General features: G+C 32.2%; 1 protein-coding gene and 1 long non-coding RNA gene across 4 annotated transcripts in view; both read right to left on the reverse strand.

Moving 5' to 3' along the window:
* The window catches only part of LOC106107203 (synaptotagmin-7), a 163,936-nt gene that overhangs the window by 25,334 nt on the left and 119,126 nt on the right, over positions 1–19,476 (reverse strand). The window lies entirely within an intron of this gene.
* On the reverse strand, positions 16,084–18,073 carry LOC106107205. The gene is made up of 3 exons (XR_001225856.1): positions 17,789–18,073; positions 16,436–16,574; positions 16,084–16,167 (listed from the first exon to the last, which is right to left on the reverse strand). It is a non-coding gene; the product is annotated as an uncharacterized LOC106107205 (long non-coding RNA).

The raw sequence follows: 19,476 nt of genomic DNA on the forward strand, positions 1-19,476 counted from the left end.
CTAATCTAATATTTAAACATAACAAATATAAATTAAGGTAGAATAAATTAAGACAATTGTAATACATAATTTAAAACTATTTAACCTTTACATATTTCGATGCATCTTTGTATTTTGCTTGTACTGTAACTTTCAGCAGATACTCACAGCAACTGGCCGCACTGCCCTGCCGTAATACAGTTTTTATACTAGTACGGAGGGTAGCTGAACAATTTGCTAATAAGCAAACTAGCCTACAGATTTGTTTACATACTTATTTAAGTACTTTACTGTTTTTTGTTTATTTTAGTTTATGTTTAGTGTGTAAAAAAAAAATGTAAATTAGGTTAAGTTTGTGGTAATTTTCTTAAAATAAATATTTTTTTCATTTTTCATTTTTCATTCAAACTTTCGCATTTATAATATTAGTAAGAAGTAAGACTTAGTTTTTAATGCAATAAATAAAGGACCTTCTTTTAACATTGACGTTCAAAATAAAATAATATTTAATTCAGGAATAGGTGCTGCGTTGTTCAAGCTGTCTATAATGAAATGAAACGAACAATAAAGACCGCGTTACGGCGAAAGTGGCTTTAAAAGGTTCGCCTTAAGCGAGTTAATTCAATATTAAGTTTACAATTTCAGTGACTTAAAGAATCTTTTGTTTTGTTATAACTTTCAAAGAAATGTCTTAATGATGCGGAATTACTTTTACTTAATTTAATCGCAGAAGTGTAGATAGGTATAGATAATATTGGTTCACAACATTCGATTATACATGTAGTTTAAATTTCCCGGCCCGCGTTATTGCGGGTAACCGGTCGCATTTTTATTCTCCCGCAGAAGAGGGTAGATTCAAATCTTCGGTTCGGTCGGGCGCGGGCGGAGAGATGTGCGGTAAGAAGAGTCACGTGCAAGCGGTCAAGCTAATCGGTCGGTTATAAAAGTGCGAGTATAAAAATCATTAGAAGTGGTTGCTTATGCGACATTGCAAAAGATAAAGGCTGTGTTATTTTTGTTAGCAAACGGAGTCGCTTAGAATTTCGTTTTCGCGTTTGGAACAATAATGTTGCGTATGGGTATATTTACAGGCAGCATCGCTTGCGCCTATAGACTTGACAGAACTAGACGTGACTCGATTGACACCAACAGGGAGCAGTAACTAAAGCGGGCATCTAGTAGGTAAGTACATATCCACCATCATTCCCTAGTTTACAATATTATGTGCATGCGTAGTCTAAGGGTAAGTTGCCACGGCACCCAAACCCGACGTGTTCTGCCAAGTTTAATTGCACTTTTGATTGTAATAAAAATTTTTTGTTTGTTATTACTGTGCAAAATCTTTAAGTGTTGTTTTGCAAGAAATTGTTGTTTGTTAGTTTATGAAAATAAAGTAAACTTTGCATGAAATTCAGAGCGTCGCAATATTCTGTTCTTTTTAGAGCAACGTGAAAACTGTAGTTTCCAAGCATTGAATTGTCACGTTCAAATTTTATTAAATTGCCAGTTTATTTCTAAAACATGTGAAGAATGTTGATTGAATTGTACATTATTTTTTTACTAAGAGAATTAACTAACCTATCTATTATATTTATACTCATAATAGATAACATTTTAGTAGTTTTATTTTCATAACACTGATGTTTTTGAATGAAAATAGGTTACGTGTTAAAAAAATAAACCAACATTTAACTGTAAATCTACGTATGAATTAAATCACGCTACATTTCTTTTTTATTAACAATAATTTCAGCGTCATATATCATTCAGTTACATGATGCTTTAATTAACCATATGAAAGGTTCGCGTCGAGTGGCCATTAGAGCCAATTGTGCGCTGCGGGAGAAGGTAAGAGTTACATACGAGGTGCTCTTCATAATCTCTTTATTTTATGCCACTGAATTTATACTGAAAATTTTAATTAATAATTTGAATTATTTCAACAGAAATCGACCACTCTTACTCTCAATTAATAATCTTGCTCTTACTTCTTTCTGATAATATATAATTCGAAAGATTAGATGGATGGTTGTTTGTTAGAGTTTATACCTTAAATGCTGCATGGATCTTGATGATTTAGCTAAAAGACTTTTTGTTAAATTCCGCGCGGACAGAGTCGCGGGCGAAAGTTTATTAAATAAAAAAGTCGGGTTTCCTTATGATTATTACTTTAATGTTATTTTACAACATTTCTCATGTAACTTAGAATAATATGAACCTCACAGTCACTTGTTAGCACTTTTTATTCAAGTACTTAAGTTTATTTGTGCAAGATTTAATGTTCCTTGCTTTATCACTGTTAAAGAATTTACAAGAAACATCTTGTAGATAAAAAGAATGACGCAGTTCGTGCGACATAAAAACGAATGTACTTTTGCTTTAGTCTCAGTAACTATCAATTTGTCTGAGCTTTAAGGAGCTTTTAAAGAAGCGTCAAGCTTTGCAAACTTTATCTGTGTCCAAAAGGACATTAATTATACTTATAATACTGGTTTAGTTTTCTTTTACGACGAAATATAAAAGTGGAAAAAATATCGTAGATCATTTGTCAAACACAATGAAAACCTTTTCATAATGTCGACAACGGAATTCGTTCGGAGATTTTCTCTTGGATAAAAATATGTTGGTATTTTTTATGATGAATTAATTTATATACTTAAGCGGTAAGTGCTTGGACTAAATTTTAAATTTTAGAATTTTTAGTATAGGAAAAAATAAACAAAAAAAAATGGACCTACCTGCAAACACAAACTTTCAGATAAAAAAAAATTTCAAAACCGGTCTACCAGGTGCAGCATTACACCGTAACACATAAAAACATACAGACGAATTGAGTACCTCCTTATTTTGGGAAGATGGTTAAAACAGTAGGTTAAAGCATAAGACACTATCTCAGTTTGGTGAAAAAAAGGTCTTTTACATTAACAAATATGTTTAAAAAAAGTTGAACATGTAACCAATCAAATTACGAAAAAAAAATTAATGCTACAATTCGTTAACGTAATAACTGATAGTTATTTAAAAGAGGAGTTACAACAAATGTATAAAAAGTATGTAATGTAGTAAAAAAAAATCTAAAAAGCATGAATAGCTTTTGTATTGTAATAAAAAGTGGAAAATTAATGAATTCACCGTACTAAACGCGTGACGCGAAACAAGCTTTGTCACTAAACCTGTTTAATTACAACGGCTTTAGCACCATCACTACACACGTTAATTAATCTTAAAACAAAAAGGACATATTCCTATGAAATGACAGCTATTCAACGGGGTTTTTGCATCTTTTGTTGTTAGATTTTAAAAGAAAATAGATGAAAATGTTAGGGAAGATTTAGAATACAGACATAAAAAAACAATAATCACTTCAAGGTCGCAAAGGATTTTGAATATTATGCCGAAAAGTCACGTCTGTTCTGTATTGGAACGCTTACTCTATGTGTGTTTTTGTATAGGACATTTATTCCTGTGTTTTTTTCTTTATTTCATATGGTGTATTGATATTATTTTTTTCTGTCAGTGTTAATATATCCTTAACTAAATGTCTTAACATGGGAATCTACTGAACTAATTTTCATTTCATCTTTTTTTTAATGTGAGAAGAATGCCTACGCATTGAGCAGAATATGTCATATTTGCGACTCAAAATCTCAGAATGGCTCTAACGCGCGTGTTGGCATTTGCCTATTAGCCTTGGCTAAGATAGTGATGTATTATCTAACTATACTATTATAAAGAGGAATAAATTGTACTTTTGAATGTATTGTAAAAAACATTAAAAACAACTGAGTCGATTTCAAAAATTCTTTAACCATTAAAACTAGTGACTTATAAAAGGTAACTATGTTTTTAAAAAAATACTAATATTCTTAATTTGATTAAAAAATACAGTTAGGTGTTCTACTAGACTTCTTTTCTAACAAAACACACGAAATGTCTGGCTAATGTAACGAGAATCCTAGACTTAGGAATGAAAGAGCAAACCATTGTTCCAAAGTCTCCCTTTATTCATTAGGAAAGTGTTCGTGAAAAAAGGCAACGTGTATCTTTGGGAATAAAGATAGAAAAAATGCTTCTATCAAACCTAGACGGGTTGTCGACCAGCACCACTCATACGAAAATAAAATTTTACATTTAAACGATTTTCCTACAAGATAAAACAAAATACAACGGACAAGAGCATTTTTCAGAAGAAATATCAATCTTATTTAAGCTGAAATTTCTCTTTAACGCAATTGATCGTAAATTTGTTTGCGAGCTTAGTGTTGCCGTAAACAACATGTTTTCAATGTTTGAGGGCGCTCAAAGTGGAAATGTATAGAGTATATGGGCAAGATTTCTGTTTAAATTTGGAATTACGGATAATTCTGATTTAATTTTCAGCCAGAAACCTATTTACTTATGTTATGTTAAAAAAGGTACCTAAATGTCTAAAAGACAATCGATGTTCGCTATGTTTCCTAAAAAAAATTAGTTCAGTGTTATTCATATTCTTTCTATCAAAGATGTAATTCATAATATTTACTAATATATGCTCATTTTGATTAAGATGGAAAGATAGGAAAATTTTAACACTCATCAATCGTTCGTTTGGATTATACCCAACCGTCACCCCGCTCTGTTCTCTCGTGGGCCCAGATGAGAACAAAAAGTTTCACACGTGGCACCTTTTGCGACGAGGGGACAGTTGGTGCTTATTTTCTTAACGGTTCCATCTGTCACTTTTTTGGCGATAGTGATAGTAAAACGGATGAAACTCTTTATCTCATCTGTACCCGCGTGGGGATATGGCGGGGTGACAGTTGGGAATAATCAGTTCGTTTAAACCTCAAGAGACTTTTAAAGATTAAAAGTAGAGATAACCTCTAATGGCTTTTTAATGATAAAGACTAGGTGCTAAAATATGCGTTATTTAAAATTCATTTTTAACCGACTTTCTAAAAGGAAGATCAAGATTTACCTATTTGCAATGCGAGCTTGGTTTATTAAACCGAGTTCTTTTTTAGATTCATTTGATTATTTTGAATACAGAATATAGAGAAATAACTTATCATATACTAGCTTCTTTAAAGTTCATTCTCGCAATGTTAAGATAAAATAGTAGCATATAATATGTCCGTCTATATCAGCTACCCTTCAGCGAAAGTCCGGTCGAAATTGGCCCTGTCGTTTCAGAGGTTACCCGGAACAAACGCGGCTTGCGGACAGACAGACAGATAGACAATAAATATTTAATTTCGATTTTCGTTATTAGCAAATACGTGGTCTTCCCGAAATTTGAAATTTTTATTTGACATTACAAACAGACACTCCAAGAATGTATTTGTTCTATTTCGAAGCGTTTAAAATAATGCAGATAAATAAAGCCAGTTTTATGGTTACTCAACTTCGTTCCCTTATTTTGCAAGAACCGTAATGTTTAATATTAGATCTATAAAACACCAAAATGTGCCGACGGGATTTTTATTTAGCGAATTTGTTTTTATGATTCTTTTATGAATCTAAAAAAATCTTTAGACATTGACATGATCATTTTTAGACATTTTTTCCTGCGTAGTTATAATAATGTAACAATTACTTAACTATTAAATTTACTACGATAGGAAAATGCTTACAAATATTTTACAAAATTTACTTAAACTGCGTTAGTAAGTTTCGTATCGTACTAATATTATAAATACGAAAGTTTAGATAGATGGATGTTTGTTAGAGTTTGTAGCCTAAACGACTGAACGGATTTTGATGAAATTTGGTATGGATATAGAGGATAGTCTAGAAGAACACATAGGCTACTCATTTTGTTTTTTTTTTCAATTCCACGCAGACGGAGTCGCGGGTGAAAGCTAGTGAAAAATAAAGATGACAGTGTAAAATGCAGACATTTTTCAACATCCTTAACAAAATGCGTACATTCTAAGTTTGGGAGGTATATTTTAAAAGTATATTCAAGAGAATTAATGTTTCTTCAGAAATCCGGTTGTTCCGCAAAATGTGTTACATTACTCCGCTACGTGGTTACATACAAATGCTCATATTTTTTAGTTACATATATCTTTTGTACAACATTGTAATCAATTGCGAAGTTACAATGTTTACGTTTAGATTATTCTTAAGGAATTGATACAATCTTTATACTTTAATTAATAAAAATTAACGAACTGATATCAAAAATTTTAAACCTTATTTTATTAATGCGTATCATAAAACTTCAATTACCGCATCAATGAGCGCCATAATTAATTAAAAATAAATTCAATTCGCTAGCAGATAGCGAGGATATTTTTCTAGGAAACTTTTAGCAATCCAGTTTTATAGAATTGGATTTAACGCAGGATAATTAAATGGAAATGGGACTGCTCGTTAGTATTGACTTTTATATAGTTTGAATACAAGAGGAACTCCTTCGTTTAAGTATTGGAGTTGAGGTCAGTCTTAATTACTAGTTACTATAAAAAAATACGTTGAACGCCAACTTAAATTTGCAACTATTTGTTCGAAAATCGTTTGAGTTCGGAAATAATTTTGGAAGACTAGCTTTGGCCCGCGACTCCGTTCGCGTGGAATTAAAGAAAACAAAAGTGAGACTATCCTCTACATCTATACCAAATTTCAACGAATTCCGTCTAGCCGTTTAGGCTACAAACTCTAAAAAACATCCATCCATCTATGTAACCATGCACCTAAACTTTCACATTTATAATATTACTATGAGTAGTATGATTATTATGAAGTATGATTACAGGAAAAAACTTCGTAAAAAAATAGCTTTGTCTACTAAATTATTTTGCCCAATAAGTACATCATTCAATATTAAGTAGTTAACTTTCTTCATATTTTAGTACTGGTAAAATGTAATGTGTAATTGTAAAAAATATATGATATGAGCAATTGCATAGAGCCGTTTCTATAGACTACATTTATTACGATTTGTTGATTCTATATTAGGTACTTGCTTTTGGTCACGACTTCGTTCGTGCTAAGAAGTAATTAACAAACTTAGCCTATGTTACTCGGTGATATAATTTTCCAATGGAGAAAGATTTTTTTAAAGCGATCCAGTATTTATTTATATTATTTTATACGAATAAAATAATAAAAATAACGATACATACAATAATACAATTGGTATCGATTAAATTTACTAGGATTAGTCCAACTAAAGAACTCCAACACTTCAAGTTCTTAATAATAGACGAGCTGTTGCCCGCGACTTCGTACGTGTGGTATTAGAAAACATACGAACTATGTAAATAACAAAAAGCTACGTATCCCTCGGGAACCGGACATTTCTCGGGGATGAACCTCATCCCATGTGTACTCCACACTTTGTTTTATATCTGTGCCGAATTTCAAAAGGATATGTTGAACCGTTGCAGAATGATCGAGTAAACATTAAAAAAGTAAATTAATGAATCCCACGGGAACCGTAACTATTACCGAGATAAAAAGTGGCCTATGTGTTCTTCCAGGCTATGCTCTAAACCTGTGCCAAATTTCATGGAGATCTGTTCAGCCGTTTAGGCTACAAACGCTAACAAACATCCATCCATCTAAACTTTCGCATTTATAATATTAGTGAGATAGTAAGATTAGTAAGATTTAAGAGTTACAACAAAAGTAATAAAGCCAACGTAATAAAAACCTAAACTTGTTAACAGAGCAGAGCATTAAAACTAAATTCTACTTTCGTTTAAGTCCAGTGTAATTAGTATTAATGTAAATTCAACCATTACGCTTGTCTAATAAGTCATTAAAAGTTTTATTACCAAATCTACGAGATTATTTGCTCAGTGACAGAAGTGGTAATGACATTGCCTCTATTGTTCTTTTTATTTCATCTTTAGAAAAAGTTTATAACTTTTATGCCATAATACAAGCCGTTGCTCTCGACTTCGTCTGCGTAAAATCGCAAAATAAAATAAATATATACTGTAATAAAAAAATAAAGAATTTTAAAAATCGGCACAGCAATTTTTACGTGAATCAAATACATACAAAAATACAAATATTTCCTGTTTATAAAATTAGTATAGATTGTGATTTTGAAAAGGAAGTAATGACTAAGAAACATCCGGAAGTGAAGTTTCGCCAGGGTCCAACAATTTTTTGTTTGGCATAGGACAGGGAGATATTCTCTTAGCTGACAGCCTACCTCCAGTAAAGGAGAGGCATTAGAAGAAGTAGTGTACGTACGCCGGTGACAATATGGCTAGCGAGATAAATTCTGTCACAAATTAAACCAAAGGCCTTGAGACACATTTTGACGTTGACATTGACAGCTGTCATAATTTAGTTTGACTCATGCCCGAGTCAGATATCATTTTTAAACATTAACTGTTTTTTTTTTGTCTTTTCCTAGCGTTAGCCTGTTAGACGATTTTGATAAATAATAAAAGTTTTTAAACAACTTTATTCCCTTCTCCACAATAATATTTATGTCTTCAAAAATGTTTGCTCGATTTCCTTAAAAAGGGGTACAAAGTTTTCGCTTCACATATTTTATTATACGCATGAGTAAAACATAAATATGAATTTCCTGTACAATTTCCAACTACCTTCAATACGGATCTCAAATGTATTGCGACACTACAGTAACTCCGTAATACGAAATGAAATGTATGAAATTACTTCACAACTGAAACTCGCTTGTGTGTACCCATGGGAATACGCCACGTTTTCAATAAAGCGAATTTAAGTAAATGTAATCATATTTACTTCCTTTGTACATATTACAGTTAATTTCCACTTATGAAACACTAGTACAAAACCATTATTAAAAAAAGAAAATTTGAAAGTTGATTTTTATATTTATTACTAACTGTTACGCGCCATTTCTTTCGGACGAAATTTAAAAAAAAATAAAAACATAGCGTATGTTACTCGCAGATAAATTACCTTTCTAATGGTGAAAGAATTTTTGAAATGGGGCAGTAGTTTTGGAGTTATTTTTAAAAATAAAAATCCATAAATACAAATCTTTCCGCTCTATAACATTAGTATAGAGTAAAGTTTTCAGGTACTTAAGTTAATTGTTTCATAACCCAATATAATCTGACTAATTTTAAATTCGAAAATTTAGATGGATGGATGTTTGTAAATATTTGTAGCCTAAAAAGCTGAACGGATCTCTATGAAATTTGGCATAGATGTAGAGCACAGTCTGGAAGAACTAGGCTACTTGTCGCGGGCGAAAGCTAGCTATATTATAAATTTGTAAAAGCAATAAAGGTCATAAAATATAATAAAGCTCGCTATGTGCTTTAAAACAATATTTTGTTACATTCCAGTTTATGCACCTGCTTGGTATGCGAAGTCACGTTAAATTCTCATAAATTTGATAGTGTTACTAAATTTACATTTAAATTATTTTACTTTTCAAGTTATCTGGACTATGTTTGAAGTCCCTTGGAACCATTCGATACCACTACAATTTTCACATTCTAAAGATACTCAAAGTGGTAGCACTAAAAGTGTTATACAGATCAGATGGAACCTTCATTGTATCGATAACTGTCGGGAAGTCCGTAGCTACTCTGAAAGCCGGTGTTGCGAGGATACGGTCTAACTCCTCGCTACAGTTATCGATATCGGATATAACCTTCATTGTAGGTTAAGGTTATAAAATAAAAAAAATATTTACCCTCTTCCAATCCTTGGCCCACACTATGTGGCGTCGACGCACCAGGTTTTGTACTCCTTATCGATTATTTCACCTTTCACACGATTTATTTTACTTCGTAATGTACGAGTATAAAAAATATTGTCAGAAGAACTTAAAGCAATATACCGTTACAAGGAGACAGTTAACAACAGAAAGTTCATAAGCAAGCGGTGCGCGTATTTAATTTCCGTCTGATGTTAGCATAACAGAGAGCGGGTATTGTCGAGACATCACTATGATCGCTATTATACGGCTTGTTGTGATATACGTGAGTCTTATGTATAGTGAAGTAACTCTAGTGTCTTCACAATTTGATAGAATAATAATCAAAACCTATACGTCGTTAACATTCGATTTCTTTGTACCTCTATTAAGTAAAATCTGCAAAACGAAACGAAAATGGAACATTGAGTTTGCTCCGTGTTAGATTTGGTTTCGTGCTGGTCTATCTACAGAATGCTTGGTTTTAAAAAAACATATGCATGTCGGGTTAGTAAAATTGGTTTCGTTTAACGTTTTCGTAACATTTCGTATTCCCAGGTATATCAGAGATAAAAACGTGAAACGATGAGATCGATATTTTTTTTTTAATTTTTCGTAGAACTAAATAATCATAATAATTTTATTCTAATCATATTTCATCTATACTAACATTATAAAGAGGAAAGATTTCTATTTTTTTTTGTTTGTGTTGAAATAACTCAAAAACTACTGGGCCGATTTTAAAATCCTTTCACCGTAGAAAAGTTTGTCTGTGAGTACCATAGGCTCTATATTATTTTTTTGCTTTCACGTGGACGAAGTTGCGAGTAACAGGTAGAACATTATAAAATATAACTAATCATATTACCTCGGATGCAAAAGGAATATTACAAGGGATCGTAATTCAGTCTAAACTGAAGATCAAGACAGAGAGACAAGTTTCTGGGATAACAGCAATGCTATGAAAATGTTAGGCACGGTACAATCTCCGCAGTTTGAATATAAATTTTCTGGTAAAATGATAAGGAACGATGTTACCTCCCTTTGGGATCGCCTTTCATAATTCTGGAGAAATATTTCGCCTATGAAAAATTTTGTTTAAAAATATTTACCTTAAGTTCCACGAACTCATTATGATGCTTTCATATTTATTAAAATGAAGCTGAAATGCAATGTTATTATCATATTTAACTCATTAGCATAATTTACATTGTTAAGGGCCTGTCCCACCAATTTTAAATTGCCTGATAACGATCCTTCTTGTAAAATATTTGATGGAAAAATTGAATTTTGTTCCTTTATCTGACAGTGACATCACTTTTAAGCTATCTGGGCCTTTATCAGCCAGTGGTTTAATTTGTCACTTGAACTCTCAATAAATTATCTAATTTAAAATTAAAAGATTTTTCTAAAATCAGTTGTTTTGTAAAATTTTGATTAATGAAAATACTTCGATTCCTCATTTATAGCATTTGCTGTTAGAATCTTCAATGATATAAATTGATTACCTCAGTTTACGGTCGACTTTACTGTTATTGTAAAGGTTTAAGCGTTCGATGGAGATAAAATTTTATGGTGCGTTATATCTTGACTATGTTCGTAGGTATAAATACCGAGAGATAAAATTAGAAGTTTTATTGGAACGTATCATACACTTCATCATACATACTTAATACTATTATAAAACAGTACCAGCTCACACGTCCCCACTGAAGGGCTCGGAGCCCACCCTAAGTTAGGGTGACTAGGCCATAGTCAACCACGTTGGCCCACTGCGGGTTGACTACACATATCTTTGAATTTCGTCGCGGATATGTGTAGATTGCATCACATTTTCCTATACCGTAAGAACGTCGGGTAAAGTACATATAAAATTCGAAAAATTGAAAATCATTGGTATATGGCTGGATTCGAATCCAAGAATTGTGGATTACAAGTCAAGTGCTCGAACCCCTGATCCACCGACGCTTCCGACTGTAATTCGAAAGTATTAGGACCTGTTCCACCACTGGCTGATAGAGGCTCAGATAGCTTGAAAAGGACGTCATTGTCAGATAAGGTAACAAAATCCGATACTTCCATCACATATTTTACACGTTGGATTGTTATCAGATAATTTACAATTTAGTGGAACAGACCCTAAACGTATAGATGAATGTTTGTAGTAACATCGTAGTAACGATGCGTTTAGAAATCTAAAACGGCTTGACTGTTATCGACAGTTGGCACAAATGTAGAACACAGTTTGGAAGAACACATAGGCTACTCAAGTTTTAATGCCGCGCGAACGAAATCGTGGGCAAATGTAGTAAATGCACATTTCAAAAACTTACGTAAATCGTGGATAAAAGCTAGTAAAAATAATTTTTCTTTTCGTACTCTGGCTGGAAAATGTGACCATGTTTTACTTTTAATTAAAATTTATGTCCGCAAGCTGTAATCTTGAAGTTTATTTTAACAAATTCAAGATTTATTTTTAACTTTGTAATGTGAAATTAAACTTTTCTTTAATTTTCTCCAAATTAACAGTCGCGAAGTTTGCAAATAAGTATGAGGTTATGTGAATACATATGTATGTAAAGGCGAATAAAGTTAAAGATAAAATGTTCGTTGTCTCATTTTATTGAACTGTGTATAACTGAATTTAAAACTAAATAAGAGTATTGAACCTGAGTATATTTGTCTGTATATGTAATTCATTTTACTACCTGTTTCTCGTGACTTCGTTCGCATGTCATTAAAAAATATAGTCCATGTTACTCACAGATAAATTACCTTTCTAATAGTGAAATAATTTTTAAGCTCAGCAGTTTTTACGTGAATCAAATACACAAATTAAAAAAGTATAGATTAATATAGTACTAACAGACAGTTTCATGATATGAACAGTAATACGCTAGATGAAAACCCAACTGACTAATTAAACAAAGGCTTGCTCATTACGTAGGCGTTATAATTAGAAAAGCCCGAATGAGAAATAAATGAAACTGAGGCTGCGGTTTTTACAGAACGTCGGATGTGGGCCGGCATTGTATTGTGCACGAACACTGTTAAATAATACAGAGTTCACTGCAATAGTAATGTACCAACTGAGACTATATGTATGAAATACTAGCTATTGCCAGCGATATCATCCACGCCATACTAAAATAAAAAAGTAGCCTATAATATGCCTGTCTATGTCAGATACCTTTCAGTCCGTTTAGTGAAATTTCTAGTTTATTTTATCGTTACCAATTGATTCATTAGTGTTTGCACTAATTTTCAGTAGAATAAAACACAATTTACATATTTCGGAAACCAATTTCATGAAGTTATCAAAACAAAAACACTAACGAATGGTTAAATGTAGCTGGGAAACCGGCCATAAGTTATAATGTAAATTAACAGTAGCTGTAATTGTTAAACCATCTTACTGCCCTACTGATAGAAGGGAATTTTAGTATAAACTTTCTCTTTTCCTATTTAACTAATGTTACTTCCGAAATATTAAAAGAAATTAAAAAGCGATTAACTTTCGTATCATAAATAATCAAAAAGTAATTAGTCAATTTGTAGTCTATTCTGTATTTTTTAAGCAATTTGTTTCCATTAAAATTAAAAAAAAACCTAATGTCTATTAAAATCGGTCTACCATTAAATATTTAAATTGACTTTGTTATTAATGATCGGTGGAGCGGTAACTTTCGTCGGGATGCTACTTTATTATAATGCTGACCTACCTTCTACAAACAATGGACTTAATGACTCGAACAAAAGGTGGGTTTTCACTGGAGAACGCATCGCTTTTGTAAGGTTTAAGTAATACCTACAGGATCTTATATCTTGAGATTGCAGGATCAACTTTCAAGTAGTGTCTCAATTTTGACTTGAGTACTAATACCTAATATGAGTATGATATTTTTTGAATTTTCTTAAATCTTTTTTTTTTTTATTTCGGTTATGAATACATTTCATTTTAACAGTGGCAGAGCCCGCTTTAACATCTTCGCACGAATGGGTCAGCTCACCACCAGCAATACCACAACCACACAGAAGACAGGAGTGAAGTGGGAGCAATTCCGCTTTTGGTCTGGTAAGTGGTCCAACTATAACGGATGCACACTCTTTTCCTTCCCACCTATTTACTTATAAATAAAGGATGGGAAGGGAACGTGGATTTGACGGTGGGGGAGACGCATAGAAATGGAAAATATCCTTATCATATGCGTTTTCTCCCCCGTCGATTAAATGTAGGCAAGGCATCCGCTATTGTCTATGGGCAGCGGTCGCTTGACCATTTCGGCGCCAGGTGGCCGCTTGCACGATTGCCACCTTATAATGTAAAGATACCATGATTTTCTCAAATATTGTTCCATACTATCCAATATTGAATTAATCATTTTTTTTATTGTAAATTCTTGTGTTCATAGATATAATGAATTTTATGATTTTTAATAATATATTCGTACGTATTCCTGAGCTTAGATTTAGGTAAAAGCTTTCGCTTAGCATTTTAATGCATTTCAACCGCAACGCAGAAGTTTTGCACGTCATATGCAGGTGTTACTCGAAGTTACCGCTAAAATTTATAGGAGAGCCTGAATAAATGGAAATTTACTCCGCTTAGATATTAACGTTTGCGATATAAGTACGATATAATATTGTTTACTTATGCAAATTCTCTAAATATTTTCAAGTATAATCTAGAACTAATATGGAATGCGTTTACATTTATAAAACATTTACTTTGTCTCTTTACCTATCCTCTTTCTTTATATTCATAACATTTAAAATTTTGTACTTTTAGTCAAATACTTCGTTTTAACGATTATTTCAACAAGAATTTCCCATGACTCATAAACAATTGATAAATAAATATAACAACGGTAAAAACGATACGAAATTCAATACTTTTCTAAGAATACTGTCAACACAGGTTCAAAGTAAATGGCGGATATAAAATGTATAAGCCTTTTTTGCGAAGGAAATGTATATTTCAAGTATCTTATTCATGTAAGAATATTGAGTGCTGGGATTTCTCAATATTGTTCCCTTTGCACCTCTCCCTTAAAATATGCGAATAAATTTTGACGTAATTTCATCAAATAAGGGTAGAAATCCGTGTGTATTTTAAAAAATATTTTTATTTATGTACATAAACATTAAACACTAGCTTTTTCTTTTTCATCCGCGTGAATTTCCATAACAATGAGTACAAATTTCGCAATACTTGTGAAAAATTTTGCCAATGACTAAGCTAGAGTTGTGTGGGCACAGCTCCGTGTAGTACCAACCCGGAGTGGACTAGCGTGGTTGACTATGGACTTGTCCCTCTTACTTAGGGTAGGCTCCGAAACCCTTATTGGGGCCGTATAGTGAGCTGGTAATGATGAAGGCGGACATCGAGTCGGTAAGTATCTACCATTACATCTTTCCTCAATCCCTTGTTTACAATGGTCCGGTTGTTTACAATGGCTCACTCCGGTTCATGAGTACTTTAAGGGCAGGTTGTGCTGCAAGACACGTTATGTTCGGCGCATAGATTGTGTAAACCAGGTACAGCGTGTGAAGGAAGTGAAGTTGGGTAATATGTATGGACGTATAGAAGGGTAAAGATTTTGAGGATCCTCCGTATGACCAAAGATGGACAGGATGGTTATCTATTTTTTGAATCAAAATAGAAATTACGCGACTTCTACGTTCATTTTTTTCTAAATTAACCTGAATTCATGATATCTTAAATATAATTATTGTCATAAAAGCTCGATTTAAAGAATTATCTTATATTCGCATTGTATACGTCAACAGAAGGCGTGCTATGGATGCAAAACGATTTATCTCTTGAATAAAAATTGCCATCCATTACGTGAACACGCTTCCTGAACGGAGCGGCTGTTTAAAATTATTTGTACGTCCCTCGTTTAAGAACGGTAGAATTTCTCATTGGTTTGTGAAAGATTTGTTTTTCATTGCGAGAGTAAAAATAAAAAGGGAATGCGTTTGTGGTTAAAATATTTTTTATTTTTCTTGAACATTGCAACTAACCTAATTGTTATTTGCAAAAATGAATGCAAAGTAATTCTTGCTTTTAAAGTAGAAAGGAATATAATAGAACATTTAGAATATCTCGTATCAATACCGAATAAAAGTAAATTCTCACTTTTTGTCACTTCCTGCAAAACGATGCCGAATACATCTTATTCCGCTTTCTGAAAACTTTTCTCATTACAAAGGAAGCAATAAAAATGTCCCCGTTCTTATACAACTACGATTGGACATTTTTTTTGTAAGAAATAAGGCTTTTTGGCTCAACTGTAATGGATGTTTAATATTTTTATAATTCAAAAAGAAAACTTTAAACAAATCTTTTCGATAAAATATAATCTATACAAATATAATATACAGGAAAGGGAATATAATACCTCAAAAACTGTTATGATTTCAAAATTGTTTCACCATTAGAAAGGTACTTTATTGTTTAGTAACATAGGCTGTGTTTTGATTTTTTTGATTTCACGTGAACGAAGTCTCGGGCAACAGCTAGTAATACCTATTATATCTGAAAACTGAACAATGACATTGAAATATAACAGAGATTAAATGAAATCACGATGTAAGTTTTCCGTAAAACGTTTTTCATGTGTAGTATTTAACACATACAAACATTCAAACATAAGAAACATGTTTTAAATAGGGAAACATGAGTTTTTGTTACTATAATAAAACGCTACCATATTTTATGTGTTAAGCTGGTATTTAATTTGCAAACATCATCGTCAATCACGAGTTCACGAGCAACGTTCGTGTGATTTATACGAAACCGAAAAGAATTACCCGAAAATCCTTTCAATAAGCTCAATGCTTTGTTCGGAAAGCTTTATGGCGGAGTGACCTCGAAACGGATATTTGATCGGAAGGTGCGTGAATTATGGTTTATTCCTCTTCTACTTCGATTTAGTAAAATATAGCCAACCTGTTGAAGGATAATGTTTGCTTTAGTCAAGTAAGACGACGTAGCAACAGTTTTTATTATGGTAAAGTAAAGCCATTTAATTTGTAATTAGTTTCAAGTAATGTTATTTTTTATATTATGTTATTCAGATTGTTTTGTTTATTAAATGGTGTAATTTTAATTTAGTGATAACTAGTATTTGTCAGCGACTACGTCTCGTCTTGGGTTAATAAATAAAATCATTATAAAGTGATTTCGTAGTATGTTACTTAGGTAATAGCTTCCTAATTGCAAAGATTTTTTTTTAATCGTAGCTTTTCAGATTTATTCCTACATAAAAAGTTCTGGTTGAATGATATAAAAACCAGTGAAAAGCTGCAATAAATTATGTGTAGGCGAAATTTAATATATCGAAATGTATCTTGTAACAAAAATCGCTATATCAAATTTTATTCACATCTGTACTAAAATTACAATGAGGAAAGATTTGTATTTTTGAATTTTTCGTATGTATTTGATTCATGTAAAAATTATTGGGCCGATTTTAAAAATACCTTCACCTTTAGAAAGGTAGTTTATCTGTGCGTAACATTGGCTATATTTTTATTACTGTTTATTTCACGCGGGCAAAGTCGCGAGCAACAGTTTCAATTAAAAACGTTAGAAATACCTATGAACGAAGTTTTCCAGAATGACATGATTCGTTGTTTATTTCTCAGTAAACTGGAAAAAACACAATAGAATAAAAACAATAGACGTATTGAATACAAGTAGCAGTAGCCAAGGTCTGCTGTGACAGGTATTATACTGGTATCGTCCGACGTTACACCCACGACGTTCATTCATTTTGTATCTCTTTGTTTTTACGAGTTATATTGAGAAAATTGCAATAGAAATTACTTTCCCATAAACTATATGCTACTGTCATGAATTAGTACATTTTTCTTTCGATATTAATCTTAAAAATAGTAAAGAATACTTTATTTCGATGTGCAACGAATTTACTTACAATTTACTTAAGTAAAGACTACAGTAGATTATAAACAATTAGCTATATTCTAACTTAATGCTAAAGTAACGGTAAAGATTGTTCGTTTTTTTACCTTTTTAAACTAAAGTGAACAATTAAATAAAAGTTTAACTAAAGACCATTTCTATCGTAAAAAAGTGCATTAAAATACTTAAAATACTACTTTATTTTTGATCTCAAGAATTGAATAATGCAATCATTTTACGTGCATCTGGGTGCATATGTTGCAGCCAGTAAGGAGATAATTCCCTTGTCCAGTTCGTCGCCTACGTGTCCTGTTTCCGTAATCCCTGGCATTCGGTGCAGCTGACGCTTGTTAAGATTCCATTCGGGTAAACCATTAGGGAGCTGTCGTTTAATGCCTTCGCACATACCCTTGTTTTACAATTGAAACTTAGAACTATATTCTTAAGAAACTAAGGCTTTAGTACATACTAGCTGTTCCCGTGGCTTCAACTTTATGAAAAATTTCAAATTTATGAAAATCATATTTTAATACTTACATTTGTCAAATTGTCAATTGCAAATGTCGAAATGACATGACTTGATGACAAACTATGGCAATCTTACTTTCTTGTTGTTGGCAGCTTGTAGCTTATGGTCCCTTTCCCATATAAGCATTTTTATCCAATTTATTTACCCTCTAAGTTTAATAGCGTGAAAACATATAGCCTAAAGCGTGACATAAGTGTAGGGCTTTTAATTAAAGAAGGAATTATTCAAAAGTATGCTATGACTGCTGACATCTTACGCCACAAAGTAGTGTGTGTTTACGCTTTATTACATTAGTATAAAAGTATAGATAAATGGGCGTGATAGAATCTCGTTGAGTTAATTCGGCTTGTCGTTGAATAGATTCAACAAAGTACGGTTAAATAAATTATAATACAAAGAAGTTTTGTTTTGTGGACAATACCTTGTGGATTTTCCACTTTAACATCACTTCGTTTCTGACCTTATCTTAATAACGAGAATTAATGCTCTTTTGGTACAAAGTCATTTTTTATATATCATAATCTCTAACTGTTTAACATTGTTGAAATGTATAACAATATCTATTTTATCTTGGACTCCTTGTTTAACTAAATAGTAAATGTAGATTATAAAAAAGCACGTCTAAAGTTATATTTAAAATGCCACAATAATACTCTGTGGTAGAACTTCACGAAGTATTTTAAAACAATATATTGCACAGCGAAGCCATTGTTTGTACAATAATGAATAAGAAATTGCATTCATTTCGCGGAAGATACTCAAGGCAGCCTTTTATTGGAGCGTATTGGCTTTCAGTTTGTCGAGTGAAAGAAAGTGCGCGATATAACGAAGATAATAAAGAATAGGGTATCTTATATCTTGTATTAGCAATTCATTGTTTTTGAATTCGAAAATTCTGTGTTAACTACATAGTACTATTTTACATTATAAAGGCGGAAATACACATGCCAATAAAACTGCGTAGTAGGTGACATCCAAGCAACTGGAGCGTCCTGTAGCTGTCTTCCAAGTGTATCATAAACTTACATGTGTATTCCGGGCCTTATATAACTTTTTAAACTTTACGAAAAATTTCTATCAAAAGACTACAAGTATAAATTGTCACAAAATTCGTTCATTAACAAAATATATGAAGCAACAAAATTGTAGGAACGATTTCTAAAAATTCTATTCTAACGCGGGAATATCTTGTGTATAGATTAGTCCAAAAAATCTACAGAGGATATTATCTCGAAAATTTCTCACATAAAGCAGATGCGAGACGCTGTTACGTATAAGTGAAGAAGTTTTTTCCTCGTTTAACTTTGCATCTTTATCGCCTCATTTACCTTAAAACGGTACCTTTGATAAAACCCTCAAAGGTAATCACGAACTTTTTTTTTTTTTTTTTTTTTTTTT

Source organism: Papilio polytes, unplaced genomic scaffold (genome assembly GCF_000836215.1).
Source record: "Papilio polytes unplaced genomic scaffold, Ppol_1.0 DF822067.1, whole genome shotgun sequence".
NCBI lineage: Eukaryota > Metazoa > Arthropoda > Insecta > Lepidoptera > Papilionidae > Papilio > Papilio polytes.